This window comes from Mustelus asterias, chromosome 14 (assembly GCF_964213995.1).
Source record: "Mustelus asterias chromosome 14, sMusAst1.hap1.1, whole genome shotgun sequence".
Taxonomy (NCBI): domain Eukaryota; kingdom Metazoa; phylum Chordata; class Chondrichthyes; order Carcharhiniformes; family Triakidae; genus Mustelus; species Mustelus asterias.
The window spans coordinates 7,811,118-7,827,688 of record NC_135814.1 but is presented as its reverse complement, the minus strand read 5'-3'; the positions used below and the strand labels follow the sequence as shown (position 1 = coordinate 7,827,688).

General features: G+C 49.2%; 2 non-coding genes across 2 annotated transcripts; both read left to right on the top strand.

Annotated features, from left to right (window-relative positions):
* The first annotated feature begins 5,101 nt into the window (after positions 1 to 5,101).
* trnag-gcc (transfer RNA glycine (anticodon GCC)) lies at positions 5,102 to 5,172 on the top strand. Its single transcript has one exon. It is a non-coding gene; the product is annotated as a tRNA-Gly (tRNA).
* A 16-nt stretch (positions 5,173 to 5,188) lies between these two features.
* Positions 5,189 to 5,270, top strand: trnav-aac (transfer RNA valine (anticodon AAC)). Its single transcript has one exon. It is a non-coding gene; the product is annotated as a tRNA-Val (tRNA).
* The last annotated feature ends 11,301 nt before the right edge of the window (positions 5,271 to 16,571 follow it).

The window sequence follows — 16,571 nt, the reverse complement described above, 5'->3', positions numbered from 1 at the left end:
CCCCCCCCTACAACAAGCTCCTTCACAATCATTCCCAAGCTAGAAAATTCAACGTGCCGACCTCTCAGAATTCCGATGCAACAAATTGTTTCCCATTTTCTGCTTTTGCTCGGACTGCCAGCAGGTCGAACGTCATTCCAACAGTTTGCCATTCCTTCCATGGTTTCGCCTCTCCCTTTCTCTGTTCCTTCCTCCGGCCCTCTGCGAGATCCTCAGCAGTGCTAACCACTGTGCTACCGTGGGCGGCACGGTAGCACAGTGGTTAGCACTGCTGCTTCACAGCTCCAGGGACCTGGGTTCGATTCCCGGCTTGGGTCACTGTCTGTGTGGAGTTTGTACATTCTCCTCGTGTCTGCGTGGGTTTCCTCCGGGTGCTCCGGTTTCCTCCCACAGTCCAAAGATGAGCAGGTTAGGTTGATTGGCCATGCTAAAATTGCCCCTTAGAGTCCTGAGATGTGTAGGTTAGAGGGATTAGTGGGTAAAATATATGGGGATAGGGCCTGGGTGGGATTGTGGTCGGTGCAGACTCGATGGGCCGAAGGGCCTCTTTCTGCACTGTAGGGTTTCTATCTATCCTGGTGCTCTTCGAATTCCAGACACTTGAGCATTTCTCGTTTTAGGTGGATGTGGTGATTGCCCCTTTAAGGATCCATCTGCAGAATAGGGGTAGCATGACCCAGAGGACCAATCAGGGAGCAGGGTGGGGGGGGGAGTCACTCTGGTGAGCTCGGGTTTCTGTTCCAGAACATTCTCGAGAGCCGACTGGCAGCCATGAGGCTGCAAGCCTCTGTATATGTACGCAAGTTATATGTACTCCGTTATATGTACACAAGTAGTACTGTTATTTACCTAGCTGGCGAACGGGAATTATTACAGTGGCCGTGCCTTCAGCAGCCGAGGTCCTCAACAATAGAATTCTCTCCTCAAAACTCTACACCTCTTTATCCCTATCTTCTCCTTTAAGTTGTTCCTTAAATCCACTTCATTGGCTAGGTTTTGGTCGCTCTTCCTAATATCTCGCCACTGGCACATTGCGGCTACACCATGTGCCAACGACACTTCACACTGCTACAATTCGCCCATCTTATTTCAACAACGTCTTGCCCCATGACATGTATCCTCAAGAGAAAGAGCAACAAAAAGCCCAGGGGAGGCAGGAAGATAGCAGTGTGGTGGGAATATCACTGGTCTGGTAATCCAGAGGCTCAGGCCAATGACCTGTCAACACAGGTTCAAATCCCACCACGAACTTGGACTTAAAAGCTAGTCTCAGTAATGGTGACCTTGAAACCATCATCAGTTGTTGTATAAACCCATCTGGTTCACTGATGCCCCTTTAGGGAAGGAAATCTGGCATCCTTAATCTCAGAGTAAGGAATCACTCATTTAAAACAGAAGAGGAGAAATTTCTTCTCTCAGAGGGTTGTGAAACTGTGGAATTCTTTACCGCAGAAATGGGCCATTAAGTATGTTCAGATTTTTAATCAGAAAGGGAATCAAGGGTTATGGGGATAAGGTGGGAAAGTGGAGTTGAGGATTATCATATCAGATCAGTCATGATCTCTTCGAATGGTGGAGCAGACCCAATGGGCTGAATGGCCTACGCTTGCTCCTCTGTTTCATGGTTTTACTTGGTCTGGCCTACAGGTGACTCCAGACCCAGGGCAATGTGGGTGACTTTTAACTGCCCTCTGAACTGGCCTAGCAAGCCACTCAGTTCAGGGGCAACTAGGGATGGATACCAAATGTTGGCCTTGCCAGTGACATCCACATCATGGAAGAATAAAGGACTGCAGGTTATGAAGAAGTTATACTAAATTACTATGGAACCTTAATTAAACCATACACAGCCCTGGTCTTCACATTGCAAGAGGGTGCAAGAAATGATCTACAGGGCCAGATACCAGAACTAAGAGGTTAGTCCTAAAAAAGGGAGGCAAATATGATAGATATTTATCCGGCCATCAAACATTGTAGGAGAGGCACGGTGGCACAATGGTTATCATAGCTGCCTCACAGCGCCAGCGACCTGGGTTCAATTCCGGCCTCGGGTGATTGTCTGTGTGGAGTTTGCATGTTCTTCCCCTGTCTATGGGGTTTTCCTTGGGTGCTCTGGTTTCCTCTCAAGATGTATGGGTTAGGTTGATTGGCCATGCTAAATTGACCCTAGTTTCGGTCGGGGGATTAGCAGGGTAAATGTGTGGGGTTACGGGAATAGGGCCTGGGTAGTATTGTGGTCGGTGCAGGCTCGATGGGCCGAATGGCCTCCTTCAGCACAGTAGGGATTCTATGAGATATTTTTAAAATTCTGAAATAAGTTAGCCATGGAGAAGATGATTTCGGTCGGGGGGGCATACAGATAAGATAAATCCAGGAGGCAATTCAGGAAAAACCTCATCGTCCAGAGAACTTTGGAAGTTTCAAAGGGGTAATTAGAACTGATATGTTTTAAAAATGTATTAATTAAACCATCATATAATTAACCATATTATTAACCTTTATTAATAAAGCATTTTTCATGACAATGGGATGTTTCAAAGCACTTTGCAGTCAATGAATTACTTTTGAAGTGTAGTGTCTGTTGTAATATAGGAAATCCCGCACAGCAAGATCCCACAAACAGCAGTGTGATAGTGACCCAACAATCAGGGAGTTTTTTTTCCTGATAGAATCCGTACAGTGCAGAAGGAGGCCATTTGGCCCATCAGGCCTGCACCAACAACAATCCCAACCAGGCCCTATCCCGTAACCCGATGTTTTTATCCTGCCAGTCCCCCGACACGAAGGGACAATTTAACATGGCAAATCCACCTAACCTGCACATCTTTGGATTGTGGGAGGAAACCCGCACAGACACGGGGAGAATGTGCAAACTCCACACAGACTATGACCCGAGACTGGAATTGAACCCAGGTCCCTGGCGCCATGAGGCAGCAGTGCTAACCACTGTGTGTCACCATGTCTCCCTTATGATGTTGTGGGACAAATATTATGCCGGACATTTGGGATAACTCCCCCACCCTTTTCCCCTGCCATGGGATATTTTACATCACTCAGGAAGACAGATGGTTTTAGTTTAACATCTTATCTGAAAGATGGTGGGCAGACTTTTCTCTTTGTTTTGTCTACGTGTTAACTCAGGCTGGAAAAGCGGGCTGTAGTCTACCAGCTGCACTGCCGGCTTTTCCTGTCCTGTTTCGTGACAGATTGGTCAAAGTAAATCCAGGTGGCGGACCCCACAACAGCACCCCGATCTGAGAAAAATAAAATTAAAGCAAGGACACTCCTCCCACAAGCATGGGACATTCCCCCACGGACACAGGACCATGCCCCCCGATGGACATGGGACCCCCCCATGGACACACCACCCCCATGGACTTGGTTGTAAGATTTCCAGCCTCCACTACCTTCCCAGGCTGTGCATTCCAGATTCCCACCACCCTCTGAGTGAAAAAATGTTTTCTCAAATCCCTTCGGAATCTTGTACTCCTTACTTAAAACTATGCCCCCTTGTGATTGACCCCTTAACCAAGGGAACAACTGCTCCCACTCACCCTGTCCATACCCCTCCTCGATACTCACCCTGTCCATACCCCCGCTCTATACTCACCCTGTCCATGCCCCTGCTCTATACTCACCCTGTCCATACCCCTGCTCTATACTCACCCTGTCCATACCCCTGCTCTATACTCACCCTGTCCATACCCCTGCTCTATACTCACCCTGTCCATACCCCTGCTCTATACTCACCCTGTTCATGCCCCTGCTCTATACTCACCCTGTCCATACCCCTGCTCTATACTCACCCTGTCCATACCCCTGCTCTATACTCACCCTGTCCATACCCCTGCTCTATACTCACCCTGTCCATACCCCTGCTCTATACTCACCCTGTCCATACCCCTGCTCTATACTCACCCTGTCCATACCCCTGCTCTATACTCACCCTGTTCATGCCCCTGCTCTATACTTACCCTGTCCATACCCCTGCACCATACGCACCATTTCCATACCCCTCATATACATATTGCTACTCCTCTATCCTCACTGGGTCAAACTCCTTTCTGAATGTCATCACCACAGGGCTGCACTGGCAAGGAGTAAGTAGGCTTTATCACCACCTTCTCAGGGATACCTGCCAAGGACATTAATAGCAGCCTTGACACTGTCACCCACATGCAAAGGACAATTAAAAAGAAAATGCCACATGATTTTTTTTGTCTCTACCTAATTAACCAGATGACAGCAGAATGCTGCCTTAGTGCAGTTTTGTCTCGATTATACCCAAAGAAAAGTCAAAATATTCAGCAAGAGAATTAGCAACTCAGTCAAGGTGACACATTGCTCGTGAGCGGAACTAAATTTGTTCTGTGCTGTCCTGAAGAATCCGACATCTGCTTAACGTCATAACTTTGTGGTATATTTTATATCTAAGGTCAATGGTGCTAGTCTCTGGTTTTCTGGCTGGAGACAACACTTTGCCATTTTTTGGTAACATTGAATCTGGGGGGATGAACAAGTTTTGGTCATATTACTTGAGAAAGCATATAATTGCGGTGGAAACAGTTCGGAGAAGGTTTACTGTGTGGATTCCTGGCATGAGATATTTATCTTCTGAGCAAAGGTTGGACAGGTTGGGGTTTAGAGGAATGAGAGACAGCTTGATTGAAACATACAGGGGCCCGCACTCTCCGTCTGCGCGAATGGCGGTTGTGTTCAGAATACAGAGAGCGTGACTTGTGCCAGTGAGTTTCTGAGTTCCGATCTTACTATCCACTCACCGGTGGAGTGGGGTGAAACACACCACGGGACCGCAGGAAGCTCATTTTAATTCATTAAAATGTCATTAACAAAGAACAAAGAAAAGCACAGCACAGGAACTGGCCCTTCGGCCCTCCAAGCCTGCACCGACCATGATGCCTGCCTAAACTAAAACCGTATGCACTTTTGGAGCCCGTATCCTTCCATTCCCGTCCTATTCATGTATTCGTCTAGTTGCCCCTTAAATGCTGCTATCATACCAACTCTCACCACCTCCCTGGGCAGCGCGTTCCAGACATTCACCACCCTCTGTGTAAAAAATTTGCCTTGTACATCAGTTGCATTGGTGGTTCAGTGGTAGAATTCTTACCTGCCACATGGGAGGCCTGGGTTTGATTCCCAGCCAATGCAAACTCAATTTTTATATGGTAGCATGGCTGAGCGGTCTAAGGTGCTAGATTAACGCTCCAGTCTCTGCGGAGGCATGGGTTCGAATCCCACTGCTGCCAGAATTCGTTTGAGTCGGGCAGCATGGTGGCACAGTGGTTAGCACTGCTGCCTCACAGCGCCAGGGTCCCAGGTTCGATTCCCGGCTTGGGTCACTGTCTGTGTAGAGTTTGTACGTTCTCCCTGTGTCTGTGTGGGTTTCCTCTGGGTGCTCTGGTTTCCTCTCACATTCTGAAATATGTCCTGGTTAGGTGCATTGAGCCAACCAGGTGCTGAAGTGTGGCTACTAGGGGAATTTCACAGTAACTTCATTGCAGTGTTAATGTAAGCCTTACTTGTGACTAATAACTAACTAAACTTTTCCCCACGCACCTTAAACCTATGTGCCCGAGTACTTGACTTTTCTACCCTAGGAAAGAGCATCTGACTATCCACTCTGTCCATGCCCCTCATAATCTTGTAAATCTCTATCAGGCCACCCCTCAATCTCTATTGTTCTAGTGAGAACAAACCGAGTTTATCCAACCTCTCCTCATAGCTAATACCCTCCAGACCAGGCAACATCCTGTTAAACCTCTTCTGTACCCTCTCCAAAGCATCCACATCCAACTGGCAGTGTGGCGACCAGAATTGTACACAATATACCAAATGGGGCCTAACTAAGGTTCTGTACAGCTGCAGCAAGACCTATGAATTTTTATGCTCAATGCCCCGACCGATGAAGGCAAGCATGCCATATGCCTTAACATAGAACAGTACAGCACAGAACAGGCCCTTCGGCCCACGATGTTGTGCCGAGCTTTATCTGAAACCAAGATCAAGCTATCCCACTCCCTATCATCCTGGTGTGCTCCATGTGCCTATCCAATAACCGCTTAAATGTTTCTAAAGTGTCTGACTCCACTATCACTGCAGGCAGTCCATTCCACACCCCAACCACTCTCTGCGTAAAGAACCTACCTCTGATATCCGTCCTGTATCTCCCACCACGAACCCTATAGTTATGCCCCCTTGTAATAGCTCCATCCACCCGAGGAAATAGTCTTTGAACGTTCACTCTATCTATCCCCTTCATCATTTTATACACCTCTATTAAGTCTCCCCTCAGCCTCCTCCGCTCCAGAGAGAACAGCCCTAGCTCCCTCAACCTTTCCTCATATGACCTACCCTCCAAACCAGGCAGCATCCTGGTAAATCTCCTCTGCACTCTTTCCAGTGCTTCCACATCCTTCTTATAGTGAGGTGACCAGAACTGCACACAATATTCCAAATGTGGTCTCACCAAGGTCCTGTACAGTTGCAGCATAACCCCATGGCTCTTAAACTCCAACCCCCTGTTAATAAAAGCTAACACACTATAGGCCTTCTTCACAGCTCTATCCACTTGACTGGCAACCTTTAGAGATCTGTGGATATGGACCCCAAGATCTCTCTGTTCCTCCACAGTCTTCAGAACCCTACCTTTGACCCTGTAATCCACATTTAAATTTGTCCTACCAAAATGAATCACCTCACATTTATCAGGGTTAAACTCCATTTGCCATTTTTCAGCCCAGCTTTGCATCCTATCTATGTCTCTTTGCAGCCTACAACAGCCCTCCACCTCATCCACTACTCCACCAATCTTGGTGTCATCAGCAAATTTACTGATCCACCCTTCAGCCCCCTCCTCTAAGTCATTAATAAAAATCACAAAGAGCAGAGGACCAAGCACTGATCCCTGCGGCACACCGCTAGCAACCTGCCTCCAATCCGAAAATTTTCCATCGACCACCACCCTCTGTCTTCGATCAGACAGCCAGTTACCTATCCAATCGGCCAACTTTCCCTCTATCCCACACCTCCTCACTTTCATCATAAGCCGACCATGGGGGACCTTATCAAACGCCTTACTAAAATCCATGTATATGACATCAACTGCCCTACCTTCATCAACACACTTAGTTACCTCCTCAAAAAATTCTATCAAATTTGTGAGGCACGACTTGCCCTTCACGAATCCGTGCTGACTATCTCGGATTAATCCGCATCTTTCTAAATGGTCGTAAATCCCATCCCTAAGGACCCTTTCCATCAATTTACCAACCACCGAAGTAAGACTAACTGGTCTATAATTACCAGGGTCATTTCTATTCCCTTTCTTAAACAGAGGAACAACATTCGCCATTCTCCAGTCCTCTGGCACCATCCCCGTGGACAGCGAGGACCCAAAGATCAACGCCAAAGGCTCTGCAATCTCATCCCTTGCCTCCCACAGAATCCTAGGATACATTTCATCAGGCCCAGGGGACTTATCGACCTTCAGTTTATTCAAAACTGCCAAGACATCCTCCCTCCGAACATCTATTTCCTCCAGCCTATTAGCCTGTAACACCTTCTCTTCCTCAAAAACATGGCCCCTCTCCTTGGTGAACACTGAAGAAAAGTATTCATTCATCACCTCGCCTATCTCTACTGACTCCATACACAAGTTCCCACTACTGTCCTTGACCGGCCCTAACCTCACCCTGGTCATTCTTTTATTCCTCACATAAGAGTAAAAAGCCTTGGGGTTTTCCTTGATCCGACCCGCCAAGGACTTCTCATGTCCCCTCCTAGCTCTCCTAAGCCCCTTTTTCAGCTCATTCCTTGCTAACTTGTAACCCTCAATCGAGCCATCTGAACCTTGTTTCCTCATCCCTACATAAGCTTCCCTCTTCCTTTTCACAAGACATTCCACCTCTTTTGTGAACCATGGTTCCCTCACTCGGCCATTTCCTCCCTGCCTGACAGGAACATACCTATCAAGGACATCCAGTATTTGTTCCTTGAAAAAGTTCCACTTTTCATTAGTTCCTTTCTCTGACAGTTTCTGTTCCCAACTTATGCCCCCTAATTCTTGCCTAATCGCATCATAATTACCCCTCCCCCAATTGTAAACCTTGCCCTGCCGTACGGCCCTATCCCTCTCCATTGCAATAACAAAAGACACCGAATTGTGGTCACTATCTCCAAATTGCTCTCCCACAACCAAATCTAACACTTGGCCCGGTTCATTTCCCAGTACCAAATCCAATGTGGCCTCACCTCTAGTCGGCCCATCCACATATTGTGTCAGGAAACCCTCCCGCACACACTGCACAAAAACTGCCCCATCCAAACTATTTGACCTACAAAGGTTCCAATCAATATTTGGAAAGTTAAAGTCCCCCATGACAACTACCCTGTGACCCCCACACATATCCATAATCTGCTTAGCAATTTCTTCCTCCACATCTCTATTACTATTTGGGGGCCTATAGTAAACTCCTAGCAACGTGACCGCTCCTTTCCTATTTCTAACTTCAGCCCATATTACCTCAGTGTGCAGATCCCCCACGAAGTGCCTTTCCGCAGCCGTTAAACTATCCTTGATTAACAATGCCACTCCTCCACCTCTTTTACCAGCTTCCCTACACTTAGTGAAACATCTATACCCCGGAACGTCCAACAACCATTCCTGTCCTTGTTCTACCCACGTCTCCGTAATGGCCACAACATCGTAGTCCCAAGTACCAATCCACGCCCCAAGTTCATCTACCTTGTTCCGGATGCTCCTTGCATTGAAGTAGACACACTTCAACCCACCTTCCTGTCTACCAGTACCCACCCTTGACCCTGATACCTTCCCCAATACCTCACCACCCTCACTGACTTCTGGACTACAACTCCCTTTCCCACTCCCCTGACAAATTAGTTTAAACCCCCCTGAAGAGCCGTAACAAATTTCCCTCCGAGGATATTGGTGCCCCTCTGGTTCAGGTGCACCCCGTCCTGTTTGTACAGGTCCCACCTTCCCCAGAACGTGTTCCAATTATCCACGTATCTGAAACCCTCCCTCCTACACCATCCCTGCAACCACATATTTAACTGCACTCTCTCCCTGTTCCTCAACTCGCTATCACGTGGTACCGGCAACGTACCAGAGATGACCACATGTTTCGTCTTGGCTCTCAGCTTCCAGCCCAGCTCCAGAAATTCCTGCTTTAAATCCCCGTCCCTTCTCTTACCTATGTCATTGGTACCAATGTGCACCACGACTTGTGACTGTTTCCCCTCCCCCTTCAGAATCTGGAAAACACGGTCTGAGACATCACGGACCTTGGCATCCGGTAGGCAACATACCATCCGTGAGTCTCTTTTGCTGCCACAGAACCTCCTATCTATCCCTCTAACTAACGAGTCCCCAATAACTATCGCCGTCCCGCTCTCCCCCTTTCCCTCCCGAGCCACAGAGACGGACACAGTGCTGGAGATCCTCTCACTGCGGCTCCCCACTGGTATGTCATCCCCCTTCTTGACTACCCTATCCACCTGCGTTGCCACTTTCAGTGATTGGTGGATGTGTACGCCCAGATCCCTCGGCATGTCAATGCTGCTAAGGATTCTACCATTTACTGTATTAGCGAGCATGCTCTCTGGGACTTCCACCTCACTGGATGTTCAGCGGGTGCTGGCATGACATCATGCTGGCGCCATTTCCAACAGGTTCACCTCGAGTGAACCTGTCATGGGGGTCTTCCCAGTGAGGTAATGGTAATTCAGCCCTGGGGGAGAGGAACATGGTCAGGCAGTAGCCTGACAATGCCCCCTGGCACTGTCCCTTGGCACAGGTTGGCATCGCCAGGTTAACACTATGCTACCCTGGCAGTGCCAACCCAGTAGTGCCAACCTGCATTAAGGGGCAGACCCAATGGGAGCCTCATGGGGGAGTGGCGATGGGTGGGAGTGGATGGAGGAGCTGGAGGCGCCAGCGATGGCTATTGGGGTCTTAACTGAGAGACCTCAACATTTTAAACTGTGCCCCTTCTTCTGGACTCCTCCACAAGGGATCTCAGCCTCATAGAATCAGGGTCATAGAAAATTTACTGCACAGAAAGAGGCCACTCGGCCCATCAAATCTGTGCTGGCTAGAAGACGAGCCCCCCCAGCCTAATCCCACTTTCCAGCATTCGGTCTGTGGCCCTGCAGGTTACAGCACATCGGAAGTATCTCCAGATGCTTTTTTTAAAATGAGTTCAGGGTTTTTGCCTCTACTACCCCTCTCAGGCTGTGAGTTTCAGACCCCTACCACACTCTGGGTGAAAGGATTTTTCCTCATCTCCTCTCTAATCTTTCTACCAATCACTTTAAACCAATGCCCCCCTCGTCACTGACCTCTCTGCTAAAGTATATCGTCCCCCTCCCATTCACTCTGCCCAGGCCCCCGTCAATTTTCTACATCTCCATGAGGTCACCCTGCAGCCTCCCCTACTCCAAGGAGAACAGTCCCAGCCTCTCCAATCTTTCCTCATAGCTGCAACATCCTGGTAAATCTCCTCTCGACCCCCTCTAAAGCAATTCCATCCTTTCTGCAATGAGGGGACTAAAACTGCACACAGTACTCCAGTTGTGGCCTAACTAATGAATTATTCAGTTCCAGCACAACCTCCTTGATCTTATATAGGGCGGCACGGTGGCACAGTGGTTAGCACTGCTGCCTCACAACACCAGGGACCCGCGTTCAGTTCCTGGCCTCGGGTAACTGTGGAGTTTGCATGTTCTCCCCGTGTCTGCGTGGGTTTCCTCTGGGTGCTCCGGTTTCCTCCCACAGTCCAAAGATGTGCACTGTCCTTTTCTCTTTGCTTCTCAATTTTAAAAAAAATTTCCACTCTTGCTTTTTCTTTAATTCCTGGTGCTTGCTGTGTCTTTATCACCAGAAGTTGGTTGGTTACTATGGCCGTTGTCAGGTAAATGCAGCTTTATGTGGAGATGGGATAATAGGTGGTGTGTGAGCTGTGTTAGTGTGTATTCCATCCTGTGCACCTCCAACCTGACACACTTTATATTCATCTTATTTTACATAAAATAACAACAATGTGCATTTATATTGCACCTTTAGTGTAATAAAACATCCCAAGGGTGGCATGGTGGCATAGTGGTTAGCACTGCTGCCTCACAGTGCCAGGGACCCGGGTTCAATTCCCGGCTTGGGTCTCTGTGTGGAGTTTGCACATTCTCCCTGTGTCTGCATGGGTTTCCTCCGGGTGCTCTGGTTTCCTCCCACACTCCAAAGATGTGTGGGTTAGGTAGATTGGCCAGTGCTAAATTGCCCCTTTGTGTCAGGGGGACTAGTTAGGGTAAATGTTTGGGGTTACGGGAATAGGGCATGGTGGGATTGTTGTCGGTACAGACTCAATGGGCCAAATGGGCTCCTTCTGCACTGTAGGGATTCTATATTCTATGCTTCAGCTAATAAATAAAAGTATTCCATACGCCTTCTTAACCACCTCATCGGCCTGTCTTGTTACCTTCAGGAGCCTTGGACATTCCCTTTCTGAACCTCTCCTCTTCCTCTTTGACCAAATATTTAGGCATCTCTTAATATCTCTTCCTGTGCACAGATTTCAAACTGTGAATCTGTTTGAAATTCTGAAGCCCCTTGGGACATTTAAGGTGCTACATAAATGCAAGTTGTTGTTTTTGAAATAAGAAGAGATTCTTTCCAGTGGGTCATTAGGACATTGAGCCAAGTTAAAAGACAGGAAGCCCGCAGATCTTTATTTTATGCAATGAGTAATAATCATAGAATCCTGACAGTGTAGAAGAGACCACCCCAGCCTATCGAGACTGCATCAACGCTCTGACAGAGCATCTTTCCCAGTCCCTCTCCCCCACCCTATCCCTGTCACCCCATACAATCACCACAGCTAATCCATCTAACCTACACATCTTGAGACACTGAGGGAAAATTTAGCGTGGCCAATCCACCTGACCCGCACACCTTTGAAGTGTGGGAGGAGCACCCGGAGGAAAACTAACGCAGACATGGGGAGAAATTCCACACAGACAGTGACCCGAGGCCGGAATCGAACCCGGATCCCTAGCACTGTGAGGCAGCAGTGCTAACCGCTGTGCTCCCGTGGTTGAGAATTTGTTGCCTGAAAGAGTGGGTGGAGGTATTTTAAAAGGGAGTTGGAAAGAAATTCTTGCAAAAGGGCAACGGGGAAAGAGCGGGGGTGAGCGGGACTATTTTGATAGCCCATTTCATCCATGAAGAGCCAAATGCCCTTCACTTTTAATGCATGATTGTACGATTGCAGCTAGGCCTGGCCCAGTCCTCGATAAATATACAGGTGCTGCTCAGTAGAGGTCAATCGATAGCGATAGCGAGGAGGACTGGCTGATTTATCCCCTTTTTAGCCCAAGCCAAGTATCTGTGAGAGATGCAGAAATGTTAAGCCGGCAGTTTAACTCCCTCTGACATTGACTATTCAATGCGCTGACTCAAAAAATGTTGCCAGGAGGAATTTTAATTATATTGGAAACCTTTGGCCAGCTCATTTTCATTAGCGGAATGGCTGCAGTGTATTATATTAATCCAGAAGATTTAGGTTGCTCCGTTGTGTCCTCCAGATGGATTTGGTTAGTACATCTAATAATGGACGGGGTTGCAGCATTCTTCAGCTCCAGAGGGGAATTGCCCGTTTGGGAACTGAATCCGAGCTGCTGATGTGAAGTTTGTGTGCGGGCCAACACTCTCCTGGCCACCTTCCCATTTTCCACCACGCCCCCTCCTCCCACCCCTGTCCCATTCGTCATGCTGTGTATTGTTCACCTAGTCTCCGATTGCCCCTTGACCTAAATCGATTTCCAGTAAAGCAAGGTCGCGGGTGTTAAAACTCTCATCGTCACGTTCAAATCATTCCACGGCCTCCACCCTCGCTGACTCGGTAATCGGGGCATTCTCCACTTTACCAGATAAAGTTTCCCTCCTGTTAGTCTGCCAATTTTGGCCTCTTGAACAGCCCCAGTTTTGGTCGTTCCAGTGTTGGCAGCTCCGTCTTCAGCTGCCTAGGCCCCTAAAGCTCTGGAACGCTCTCCCGCAGCCGCTCTACCTCTCCTTCTTGAAGACGCTCTTTAAAAAACCTGCCTCTTTGACCCAGCCTTTGACCTGGTTGCCTGCCCGGAGATAAGCTGCTTGAGAAGCAGGGACCTGACTAGTGGAAAATCATGCTGTTGTTCAGAATAATTCAGCCACTTCTGAAAGGCCGCTCATTGCAACGTGGGGCAACCCACCCTTTGTAGGGGACTTATCTGAGGTGTCGAAAGTGCTCCCTTTTCATATTTCTCCCAAAGCTGTTGTTGCCCTGAAGGCTTCAACCAAGCAAATCATTAATGGCGGGGTCATTCAGATTCCAGCTGCATGGGCAAGAAAGGGTAATTTCTGATTGATAGCCAGCAAGTAGATAATGTTTATTTATTAATTTATTTATTTATTAGTGTCACAAGTAGACTTACATTAACACTGCACTGAAGTTTCTGTGAAAATCCCCGAGTTGCCACACTCCGGCGCCTGTTCGGGTACACTGAGGGAGAATTTAGCACGGCCAATGCACCTAACCAGCACGTCTTTCGGACTGTGGGAGGAAACTGGAGCACCTGGAGGAAACCCACGCAGACACGGGGAGAACATGCAGACTCCGCACAGACAGGGACCCAAGCCAGGAATTGAACTCTGGCATTGTGTGGCAGCAGTGTAAACTACTGTGCCACCGTGCTGCCCTCAGTGTCACAAGTAGGCTTACATTAACACTGCAATGAAGTTACTGTGAAAATCTCCTAATCGCCACACTCCGGCGCCTGTTCGGGTACACGGAGAGAGAATTTAGCATGGCCAATGCACTTAACCGGCACATCTTTCGGACTGTTGAAGGAAACCGGGGAGAACGTGCAAACTCCGCACAGACAGGGACCCAAGATGGGAATTGAACCCAGGTCCCTGGTGCTGTGAGACAGCAATGCTAACCGCTGTGCCACCGTGTTAGGGGTCCCAGGACAGAGAGGGTAGGGAAGGCATGGGGAGGGAGGGGTCGTGAGAAGGGCGATCGGGGTCCCCCGTGGGAGGCCTGGGGCAGAGAGGGAGGTCTAGAGGTCACTGGGCCTTCGATGGGTTTCCCTGATAAAGGTTACCTCCCCACCCCCCCAACCCCCCCCCCCCCCACCCCTACACTCCCCACCCCCACTTCCTACCCCAGATCTAACTTGGGTTCTTTTTCACCTTCCCCCCACAGCGCCTGAAACTGTCTGCCAGCCTACACATTGAGGCTGGGTGGGAAACTGCCATTCAGTGATTTTTCATCAAATCATAGAATTCCTACAGTGCAGAAAGAGGCCATTCGGCCCATTGAGTCTGCACCTGCCCACTATCCCTCCCAGGCCCTATTCCCACAACCCCTCACATTTACCCTGGTAATCCCTCTGACACAAGGGGCAATTTAGCACGGCTAATCAACCTAATGTGCACATTTTTGGACTGTGGGAGGAAACTGCAGCACCCGGAGGAAACCCATGCAGACATGGGGAGAACGTGCAGACTCCGCACAGACAGTGACCCAAGCCGGGAATTGAACCCAGGTCCCTGGCTCTGTGAGGCAGCAGTGCTGACAACTGTGCCACCATGCCGCCCGTAAAGGGCCACTTCAGGACCTCAACTGGGGCAGAGTGGGCTTCCCAGCTGAGGCCTTGCCCGCCCCTCAATAAAATTGCTGCAAGGTCCAGGCCAGCGGGAAGCCAGACGGAATCCCACCCCTGTAATTTCACACAATCCAGCCCCCCCACCCCCCCCACCCCACCCCACCCCCCCACCCATTGCCGAGAAGCCCACTGGGTGAATGAACAATTCAGGCCCTGCTATTTTGTAACATCACATGGGTTGCTGGGGTTCTAGGTGGCAGCTCATCCCCCACCTTCTCAAGGACAGTCAATGATTGGCAACAATGGTCACATCCCATGTTAGGATAAAGAAAGGAAAGGGGCCATTTGGCCCATCGTAACAGTACTGGCTCTTTGGGTGGAGACCTTCACATATTTCCATTCCCCTTTGCTCTTTCTCATCTATTTATCCAATTCTCTTTGGAGAGTTATTCTTGGATGAGTTTCCACCACCTTCTCAGGCAGTGCGTGCCAGACCACTGAGAGTCACTGTGGAAATAAATGTTTCCTCATCTTGCCATTGTATTTCCTCTAATCACCTTAAATCTGTGCCCCCTGTGTGTTGACCCTGCTGCCACTAATTTTACTGTTTACCTTATTTACTCTTTCAAAACCATTCACCATTTTGGACAACTCGATCATATTGCTACTTAATCTTCCTTGCTCGAAGGAGAACAATCTCAATTTATCCATGTAATTGGACCCCACACCCCTGGTATCATTTCAGTAAATGTCCTCGGCGTGCTTTCCAAAATCTTAGCATCTGTGCTGATGTGTGGTGCCCAGAATCGGACATGTTGGCCTGGATTTTACCAGCCAGTGGCGTCCACGGGTTGAAAGGTCAGAGTTACCTTGTCCGTCTGCAGTCGGGGCTTCCACCACTTTAAGGGATGGGGCCCCACCCCCAATATCTGCCAGCCAGTCAGGGCATCAGCCGTGCACAGCCTGTCAGTCTCAGCAGCGCCACTGCGAGTGGTGGCCACTGCCAGGACTGCAGTGAGGCCTAGAGCAGCCACATGGAGGGGACCCTGATGAAGCTCACTCTCATCAGACTCTCTGGGACCAATTGGGCAGGCCCTGGCAATGTGAGCGCAGGGGGCGGCTCTTTCAGTGGGAGTGGGCCTTGCCACATTGAGCGTTCCACCCCGGACCACAGGATGGCCAAACAGGATTCCAGACCATGCACCCCACCACCCCCCTCCCCCACCTGGCATAGTGAAGTGCCCATACCACACGGAGGGACGAGCTCTTAACTGCCCCAAGGGCCTCAATTGGCCTGAGGGAGAAAGGGCTCTCCACCACCTTTTCTATCGCTGGTGAAATACCAGGCCAGGGAATACCAGGAACTGTGGGAATGTGAGGAAATACCAGGAGCAGTGGGAATGTCAGGGAATACCAGGATAGGTGGGAATGTCAGGGAATACCAGGGGCAGTGGGAATGTCAGTGAACACCAGGAGCAGTAGGAATGCCAGGGAATACCAGGGGCAGTGGGAATATCAGGGAACATCAGGAGCAGTGGGAATGTCAGGGAATACCAGGAACAGTGGGAATGTCCGGGAACATCAGGATAGGTGGGAATTTCAGGGAATACCAGGAACAGTGGGAATGTCAGGGAATACCAGGGACAATGGGAATGTCAGGGAATATCAGGATAGGTGGGAATGTCAGGGAATACCAGGAGCAGTGGGAATACCAGGGAATAACAGGGCAGTGGGAATGTCAGGGAATACCAGGATAGGTGGGAATGTCAGGGAATACCAGGAACAGCAGGAATGCCAGCGAATACCAGGAATAGTGGGAATGTCAGGGAATACCAGGGGCAGTGGGAATGTCAGAGAATACCAGGAACAGTGGGAATGCCAGGGAATAC